Genomic DNA, 10,085 nt, shown 5'->3' with positions numbered 1-10,085 from the left:
AAACCTTGAACCCACAAGTCCCTCTGGCCTCAGAGGAAGAAATGTCATCTTGTAATCCTGCCAAAGAGCTTTTAAAGAACGAAAGAAGCTAAAAGCCATCATTAAGCCTTAAAGCTATCTATCAGTCACCTCCATACTGGATGTCATTCTGTATGTTGGGCAAAGCGAAGCCGATGTTGTGTTTTTCGTCATGAAATATTCAGGGTATAGAGGTGCAGTGGCATTTAGAGTGGAGAGAGAGAAAGGGATGAATGAGGTTTACACAACAAAAAGCGAACGAATGGGTTACAGGGAGAAAGGGAGAGATTAAATTAAGGTGAATTAATTGGGTTTGGGGAAGAGATGGAAATCTTCTCTGATGGATGAGACGGAAGGGATGGACGAATATGGAAAAAGAATGCGCCGGGAGAGCTGCAGTCGTCTCAGATATACTTATGTGTTGAAGCTGAGTGTTTGGAGGCCAAAGCAGCAGTTTTTATCCAAGACACGGGATAACGTTGCACCTCTGTAGGCAGAATAAACTCATTATTGGCAGATTTCCGGACTGCAAACGTTTAAAATTGCACCAGCTTTTAAATCCCCCATGATGGAATTGGGGAATTTTGTCCGATGCGGAAGGAAGATTCAATTTGGAGGAAGTCAGTTCTGGCATTTTAAAATTGTCAAAGTGATCATATTTCACTATCACGACTTCAGTAAACCTGACAGTAGAAGACTGCCACTCTCCTCAGCAAAGTTTGTTATCATATGGTGTCAGTTTTGTCCCATTACCATTAGCTTACAGCATTTTTAAAGTTGGACGCATATCATGCTTATATTTAATAATATATTTGTAGGGCCATACCTAACTATAAAACATGTATGTGAAAGTTTTTGTTTTCCAAAAATACCAAATAAACAGATCATGCATTTAGGCCATGCCTCATTTCGCTCTATAATTTGCTGTATTCCAGCCCCTGTCTTCACAAGGGGCTGATTCTGTGGCAAATGAGCTGCAGCTGACCACGCGCCCTGCAAAGAGGGGGCGTGGCACGAGCGTCATGTTATCCATGCTGTTACCCGATGCAATGCAACCTTCCATTCCCCTGATTGGTGGAGAGTTGGCCATAGAGGCCGGAGCTCCCCCATTTCTGTCTGAGTCAAGAGATTATTTTCAAATTCAGTATCAGATCCGTCGGCAGCCCCGTTTTTAGAGAGTTGGTGTAAGGAGGAAAAGAGAGAGGGTTGGTGTTTTCTGACACTGCGAGTGGTGAGTTCTCTGACACACGGGGGACACATATTCATGTATAAAAGACGTACAAAAGTGCATTTTGCATGATAGGTCCCCTTTAAGTTATGTGCAACTTTGCAAGGACGAAAACCACCTTAAATTAGTTAAGATTCCCACATGTGTATTTAGTAACTAGTCCCTTTTTTATAATAACTATTCTACAGAGGGTTCAGTTTTCTTTGAATCCTTAAAGCCTGTCCACAGGAGGACATAGTCATAGTTTTTCCGTTTTCATGCTTTCCCACTGTAACCCCCACCTTCTCGTCGCTTATTATTGTTTTTTTAACGGACCAGAAGTCTTACTTTCGGGGCATGTTCAACCTTATATCGAAACACACAGGACACACAGCTGTCCAAAGGCCAAGCACATGCATATTTCTGTCTCACACACTCCTCCACACACACACACTCACTCCCATTAGGTGTTGAGTCAGGACACCATGTCCATACTAAATGTCACGGTCGGCCTCAAACTGATCCCCCGCTCACCACGGTGCTCCAACTTTAGTCTGCTAATAATCATGTGTGCTCAGACCTGTCATCGCTGATAGTGTGTTATGTATATTCCTCCAGTTCTTTTTAAAGAAACTCTCCATCCGTCTATCTGTACATGGCCTGCCTCACAGCAAAGACAAATGAGTTCATCAGGGCTGCACACACTAATAGTACAAAGTGTGTGTGTGTGTGTGTGTGTGTGTGTGTGTGGGTGTGTGTGTGTGTGTGTGTGTGTGTGTGTGTGTGTGTGTGTGTGTGAGCCATCATCATTACATCATTACACCCCATATGTACCAAAGCTAATCTTCATCGTCATCCATACAAACTTAAGCTTCACTCTAATCACATTTCTGGATCAAACTTAGCCTTCAGCTAGCTCAAGACCAAATATCGGGCTCATTTCGCACCAATAATCTTCTTTTAGTCACAGCCTTAGACCAAACTTTCCTCCAGCTTTGGACCAAACCTGAACTTTTCCTAGGCAATGTAGCCCAACCACCGAACCAAACCAATCTCGTTTTGCCCCAGACTTAGTCTTCTCTAGCCGCCCCTCAAAACTAAACCTAGCCTTCTACTCACTAGCCCCAGCTGTAGACCAATTGTCGCCTCGCTTTAGCCCCAGTCCCTTCACCAAATCTTGCCCTAGTCTTGCCTACACTACAGCCCCAGTTGTAGCCCAAAGCTTAATCTAGTTCAATATCCCGGCCAAATGTAACCGCCTTTTGGCTCCAGCGTTTAGACTAAACCTAGCTATCCTCCGGCCCAGGAGCTGTCTATGCAGGTGGTCCGGGGCTCTGAGCTGAGACACCCTGAGCCCTGCACCTACTTTCTTAATACACCCCATGTGAGTCTCTCTCTCTCTCTCTCTCTCTCTCTCTCTCTCTCTCTCTCTGTGGGTGAGGGCAGACCACCCCTAACAGCATGACTGGCTGTCTGAGGAATGCCATGTCATGGAACAGATGGAGCTCCACAGACAATAGAGCCACATGCATTTACTGGGCCTATATAGTACCAAGGCATGTGTGCCAAGTGTGTAAAGGGGGTGAGTGTATTATAGCTTTTGTGTTGCTCTCATGTTCAATGATTCTCCTCACAGTAAGCTGCAGCACTTTTTTTGCAACAAAGAATAAGCCCTGAATAACTTTGAACAGATACAAACACATCCTAAACACAAATAAAACCATGCAACATAATGCAACTGAGGCAGGGTGAATCCTGCACACAGGGAGAATTATTATGGTCTTAAATATTCAAACTCAAGGCGCGTTTTTAGCGGTGACCATGCTGTCCTGGAGAAAATACATAGAAACACTGCAAACCTATGAAGCATTAAATTACCCAAGAATCAACTTGACTCTTCACAGCTCAATCTAGATCACATTCCCACGCCAATAATGACGTAATAACCACATTTTCTGACAATAATCGGTCATAATAAAAGAGCTATAATGCACCAGGCCTATAAAGTTACAGCTTTTTTAATCTAATATGGCACCATTTGAATATCCCTTAGATAATATGCACATTAAGACTCTGGTAGTTGTGTAGTCCTATTAGGATACTTGTTTATCCTTGGTTATGGGTGGATTAGGCATGTAAACCGCTATCAGAGGCTGGAGCTGCCACATTTCATTCATTTCACGCATACAGTATGGGCCCATTGGCGAGTGACGATTTCCTTAAAAGCGTTGCAGTTTCTTTCCATTAGAGTATAATTGCCCGGTAACTCTCACATGCAGGATTTAATGGGTTTTCAGAATGGATCGCAGACTTCTTGCTGTTGGATTTATTAATTATAAAGACATTTATGATCCACAATAAAACCCTGGAAGTGTCAGTAAACAGGAATGGACCGTGAACTCACCCAAGAGAACGACGGATGATCTGCTCCCCGCTCCTCCTCTGAGTAAATCCAGCACAAATGTAGTATGCCCTTCACGAGAATAAGGTGTAATTGGTAATTTCACCCCAAAAATCTTCTTTATCCGCACTGTGGAAGCGAGGCGATGTGGAGCCGCGAAGGAAACCTGCTCGGTGCCCACATACACACATGCACACACACCACAGAAAGAAAAAAAAGGTGCACAAACAGCGATTGTTAAGGGAGGTTTCGGAGGATTTGGTGTGTCTGTAGTACTCTCGGATGCTTTGGTTGTTGACTGTGTATAAACTGGGCTGCTTCCCCGGCTCCACCCGCTAACCCAGCCTTCAGAGCGCCCATTGGCACAGACAGCCGGACATGCAAATCCACTGTTCCCATTGATGTTTTCAGAGAGGAGGAAGAGCAGTTCTTCTTCAGGAGCTCCACTGCGCCCCCGTGTGGGGTTAAAGCTGCTGTGGTAGTCTTTTATAAAGTATGGTAAGTTATTGCAGTCTTATAGGCAGGGGAATTCATTCTGCTGGTGGAAAGTTGCAGCCAGTGGTGGAAAAATATACTAGTCTGAACCTGTAGGGGTAGGTAATTTTGGAGAAACCAGCTCGAGTGCACTAGAATTTGAAAATACACAACAAAGCATTTCATATATTCATTGCTATCGGGATGTTAAGAGCATTGCATGGAATATAACAACAAAGTGTTTCTGAAATAAATTACATACCCCACCTTTAAGTCAAAGTAACATATCAAATCTAAGAGTAATCTATTACAAGTAAAAGTCCTGAATCCAAAATGTTACTGAAGTCATCTCACCATCTTAACCCATAAGGACCCACCTTGACGCGGGTGTCACATGAACTTTAAATGTTCTGGAAAGTTCCGTATACAGGTTTAGCCTTATTTTTATCTCCTGAAGTCCCTAAATGACACACACTGAACAGTCTGGTGGGTCATGGTCCAGGTCATGTGACTTTGAGTTCCCATAACAACATGTCCAAGATGTCCATGTGCCACGCTAACACATGTGACCGAACGAGCTACATTTCAAAAGCTTTTTGTTGTTGTTGCTCAAGGTAAAATTCAAGCCATTTAAGAATTAAAATGCTTACATAACATGTCCTTTATTACATTTAACCTGATGTGGAAACATGTCTTGATCAAATTGATATGAAACAAATGAGATAAATATTGCTGTGACACTGATCGGGACTTTAACCCTAAACTTTCACAGTAAACCCAAAGTGACATATGCACAATTAGAAATATGATTATGATCTGCTCAGTTAATTTAGCTGATTCAATTATATTGAGTTAATATGTTCTTATTCTTCTATTCAAAGAATGTTCAAATGACCAAAAAATCATCCTCATTAATTAAGTTAAAAATAAGAGTTATTTTACCATTAAAGCCCAATGTGACATATATGTCACATTTCAGATATTTGACACGAGGGGGGGTTTCTTGTCAGAAATGTGTTCTAGGTGGTCTATTTAGTCTAAATGATGTTCCCCTTACATTTCCCAAAAGTAGAAATGGGTCCGGGTTCTTATGGGTTAAAACTGGGAACATGTCTGCTCCTTTAAGGACAACATTACTTTGACTAAAACTGAAGCATTCACTGTAATGAGGTTTGCATTTGAAGCAAGTTGATTGTCATACCAAACAGAGAAGAGATGTATTGAATGTGGAAGTAATGCAGACATTTTAATGATGTGACTTTAATTGGATAGATCCTGCAAAAAAGTCGGTATGGTCCTTTAAAGCAAACTCAGTCCATGTGATTCGAGAAGAGACTCTTTAGGACGTTTCTCTGGAGGCCCTGTACGACAGTTATCTGGTTGTTACTCTAACATTGTGTTTCTATCAGGACACAGGATGGACTGTCTTGTTTTCTTTCACTGTTTTTACTTTCTTCACCCTTTTTTGTCCATACAGTGTTTTTCTTTTCTCTTCCCTCTTACAGTTCCTGCTAGTCATTTCCTCTCACACTAACAAGTCCTGGAAAGATTATCCGAAGAAGTCTGCTGCTAATACTCATCTCTTTCTATAGCGTGTGATGCTTGGTGGATATTAACTGCTTGTTATGGTCCATTCTGCATGCTTAAAGGGAAAATCCACAATCAGAGACTCTTACACTGCTATACAATATGATATCAGTCTGTCAGTGCATATTTATGATGAGTTAGTTTCCTAAAGCTCCGTTACTGGAATATAACAGTGATGTTAAATTCCTTTTCTGTTCAGAAGTTTGAGTTGATAAACTCTTTCCGTACAAAAACAAGTAAAAAAAGTATTTTCGCACGTTATACAAAAGTCACCAGGATGGCCGAGTGGTTAAGGCGTTGGACTTAAGATCCAATGGGCATATGCCCTCGTGGGTTCGAACCCCACTCCTGGTATCTTTAAGTGGACTATTAATGAACAGGTTAATTGAGAGAACTTATACAATCACTAAATACCATGGACAGTGTAAAATACATGTGTGGAGTTATCACTGCTACAGAGTGGAGTTGTATTAACTTGGATTGTGTAACATAGCTAATGTAATAGCTTTCTCCATGCTGGATTCTCTCAAATGTCAGCTAATAAGAAGCTTTCTGATTGTAGTGGTGGCGCCACACAATTCATTTGCAACTCCTTTAATGTTGTTGCGATGAACTCTACTCTACTATTAGGGGGCATGGTGGGTGTTATAGCAAAGCAAAAACAAGTTGGCTTCACAAATATCAATGACTCCAATCTGCTGCAACATGCACCCCTCCCGACTCTGACAGGGTATTTAGTCTTTGTTTTAAGTTCTTGCAACTAACATCGTTTTCTGTAATGACTCTTATGCTTCTAGTTGTCTTAAAGTTACCAGGAGTGGGGTTCGAACCCACGAGGGCATATGCCCATTGGATCTTAAGTCCAACGCCTTAACCACTCGGCCATCCTGGTGACTCTTGCGTCAATACTTTGGCTACAGCACTTTGATCTAATCACTTAAATCACTTAAATCAGTTACATGAAGTGCAGAGTGAGGTATATCAAAAGTACATTTATAAAAGATGATCAGGACGTTTGGCTGAACAGATTTCCATTTACTGCCTGTTCTACAAAGACAAATTGTATTTCTTAAAACTTGAACAAAGGAAGCCTTTTCATCTGTTGTCAAAGACCATGGTGTCTAATGCTAATCCTGATGTTTTTATAAAAGGCAGTGTCGTAGTGTTTTACGGTGGAGTTCCCCTTTAAAGTTGATCATTGACAGAGAAGTTGATGTGAAGCTGTCGTCCAGCAGCCTCTCCTGTGCACTGACTTCCTGTTCACTGACTTCCTGCTCACTGGTGCATGATCTGTGGTCTGATCTGATGTTTTAGCATCGCATAGTAAACCTTGTATTAACCCACCAGCCGCTCATTAAACGACTACTTGTCTGTGTTTCCGGTGTGTGTACACAATCCATCAGTTCATGAACAAATTATTTATTTATGGAGACGCCGCACATCCGTCTCGCAGTTTGTGTAGCACGTCTGACTTTCTTCAGTTCATCCTGCCATCGCCATCATCGTGTCATTTCGCAGCACGAGAGTTGCTTGGCGGGGTCTCCTGTTCTTCACCCCAAAATCTAACGCCTGGACAAGATCTATTTATAAATCAGACCAGTGGCGTTATCATTCACCCAATCCCACTCTGACATCATTCTGACGGGGGAGAAAAACTCACCCACAGCCGCTTGTCTCTCATCTCTTCATCCAGGAGACAGATGTATTGCAGTCTCTTATTTCATCATCATGTTTACCACAGCAGAAATATGCACACATCATTCTGAACCCATTTGTTTGCATTATTCTGTGTCAAACACATCCATCATTGTGACATACATCGATTTTAAACACACACACCAGGACAGTTGATCCACTATGCGGCTCCAGCTGTGTCCTCTCACAGCCTGGTCTCCTATAAAAGAAATGTCCATACATTGATACTGCATTGTACGGAAGAGGATTAGGGCCACATTGGAAAAAAAATTGGGAGGATTTGAAGAAAAAAAAATAGAATTCTGACTCTTTCCTAAGAACAAAAAAATACACATTTTATTTTTTTTTCAAATCCTTCCAAAAAAATGAATATGGCTCTAATCCTCTTCCATAGCATTGTTAAATCCGTATCGCGCTAAACGTATTTTCTTCCCAGATGAGTTTGTTTTTTTATCTCTAATACATCTCTTTGATTATAGTGTAAGACTATTTTATAAACTGCTCCACTAATTTAAAGTTATGCTTTTAAAAAGAGCGGTACTGATTGCTTAGGAAAAACAAGACATCCTTATAAAATGACACTCCCTCTTACACATCTTGTTTTTAACACATTATTCAGTCATATTTAGTTTCAAGTTGAACATTTTTAAACATATTTCTTCCGTCTGCCCTCTGCTCCACTTTATTTATTAGCTAGGAAGCGAGTAAAGCCTACAGGTGTACTCTATAAACCGCTCCACTTACTTCAAATGATGCTTATAAAAAGAAAATGATTCCTGAGAAAAACTAAAAATCCTTAATATAATATATAAATATAAAACTTCCTCCTTAACACACTTCCTCGGTCTCCCTGCTCATTCACTTTCATTTAAAATCTCTCCACTTCCTGTTTCACCTCGTTGCTGCCCCCTCCTCACTGACAGCTGCTTCTCATTGGCAGGACCTTCCTCGCTCTCCAGTGGCTCCTCCTCTGGACTCCTGCTTCCTGAGACCGGCCCGTCCAGCTAACCGCCGCCCCCCCTCCCGGTGGGCCGCCCGCTCCCCCTCCCCCTCCCCGAAGTGGAGCGAGGGCACCAGGAGGAGGTTCACCTTCCCGCCGCCGGGACACCGCAAACCCATCCTGGAGGGCGAGGAGCCAGCGTGAGGCCGTGCTCTACCTCCTCTCCTCCACCGCAGCCTCAAAGACCCAGTACCTCAGAAACCCCCCCTCAGCCCTACAAACTCCCCGGAGACGGAGCCTGAAGGGGGGGTCGGGATCCACCCTGTAGCACCAGCTGACCATCGAGGAACCAGAACTTCTTCTTTTTTAGAAGAACCTGGAATGTACTGTAATATCATAAAAAAAAAGATTTACATTTTCCATAAAAGGTGCCTGCACACTTGAGTTAAACATCGCCCCACATGTGCGTTCATGTGTTTAAAACATGTATATTTTAGTCACAATTCTGACTTTTCCAGGTGAAAACTAGGTCAACTGATGCATTTGTATGAATTTTACGCAAATGTGTTGCATCTGTTTACAAATGTTCCGTTTCTTTTTTACATTGTCCTGCATCCAGTCAATATCGATGTTCATCTTTTGTTTCTTGATTTCCAGCCTTTAAAGCTTGACTTTCTGTTTTATTTCAAGAGGAGGAAAGACAACACAAGCAAACAAACAAAAAAACCTTCTGCTTCATCGGGTCTGAAGCAGAGACACATGATGTCATTTCTGATGTATTTCTTTCTTTTTTGGGGATGAATGTTTCACTCTGTTACCGCGTAGACGAAAGGTGACAACAAACTGAATAACCTTATGCATATTGGAAGGCAGTTTTTCGAATATCAGTCAAATATCTGCATGCCTTTTGAACACTAGCACTTTAGTGCATGTACATACGAGCTCTAGTCATTTGTGATCACTCGGCTCCGCTGTGGCAGGAAAAAGAAAAAACATGTTGTGACGGAAACTCCTGCCGAGCTGTTGTTTTTGTCGTCACATGATTTGCAAAACAAAAATAATTTTTAAGTGAATTATTGTACCTACAGGCTGTCTTTGTACAGTTGTTACTATTGAATATCAATTACTTTTTCTTTTGTCAAGAAAAATGAGATTGTGGGGATCAAATATGAATGTTTTAAATGAAAATCTATGTCAAAAAAGTCTAACGAGCTATAGTCTTATGTAAATAATAAATGGAAATAAACATGAATGTGTATTTACAAAAACTCCTCCTCATCTGTGTGTGTTTTTGCATCTATATCTCTTTATGATGCAGGTTAGATATACAGCTCATGATATACGCTCTTTCATTAGACCTGAGTCTGCGTTCTTGGCAGAGACTGATGGGTGTGTGTGTGTGTGTGTGTGTGTGTGTGTGTGTGTGTGTGTGTGTGTGTGTGTGTGTGTGTGTGTGTGTGTGTGTGTGTGTGTGTGTGTGCGCGGGTGTTGGTGTCTTCTGTCTGTTGCTGTGTTGTTGTGTGTGTGTGTGTGTGTGTGTGTGTGTGTGTGTGTGTGTGTGTGTGTGTGTGTGTGTGTGTGGATTACAGTGCAGACCACAGGATTACAGTGGGTCAGGAGGGACACACACACACACACACACACACACACACACACACAGCGAATGTGAATAAGGAGATTGTGTCCTCCCAGAAGTGAAATCCTGTTGCATCATGGTCATGCATGTGTCACCTTACTGATGATACTCAGCTTTTCACGCAAGA

General features: G+C 41.9%; 2 non-coding genes across 2 annotated transcripts; one reads left to right on the top strand and one right to left on the bottom strand.

Moving 5' to 3' along the window:
- Nucleotides 1–5,958: 5,958 nt before the first annotated feature.
- trnal-uaa (transfer RNA leucine (anticodon UAA)) lies at nucleotides 5,959–6,041 on the top strand. Its single transcript has one exon. It is a non-coding gene; the product is annotated as a tRNA-Leu (tRNA).
- A 455-nt stretch (nucleotides 6,042–6,496) lies between these two features.
- trnal-uaa (transfer RNA leucine (anticodon UAA)) lies at nucleotides 6,497–6,579 on the bottom strand. Its single transcript has one exon. It is a non-coding gene; the product is annotated as a tRNA-Leu (tRNA).
- Between the last annotated feature and the right edge of the window lie 3,506 nt (nucleotides 6,580–10,085).

This window comes from Notothenia coriiceps, unplaced genomic scaffold (assembly GCF_000735185.1).
Source record: "Notothenia coriiceps isolate Sejong01 unplaced genomic scaffold, NC01 NC01_scaffold00008959, whole genome shotgun sequence".
In the NCBI taxonomy this organism is placed as follows: Eukaryota; Metazoa; Chordata; class Actinopteri; order Perciformes; family Nototheniidae; genus Notothenia; species Notothenia coriiceps.
The sequence above is the reverse complement of the archived record's forward strand: the minus strand, read 5'-3'. Positions and strand labels throughout refer to the sequence as shown.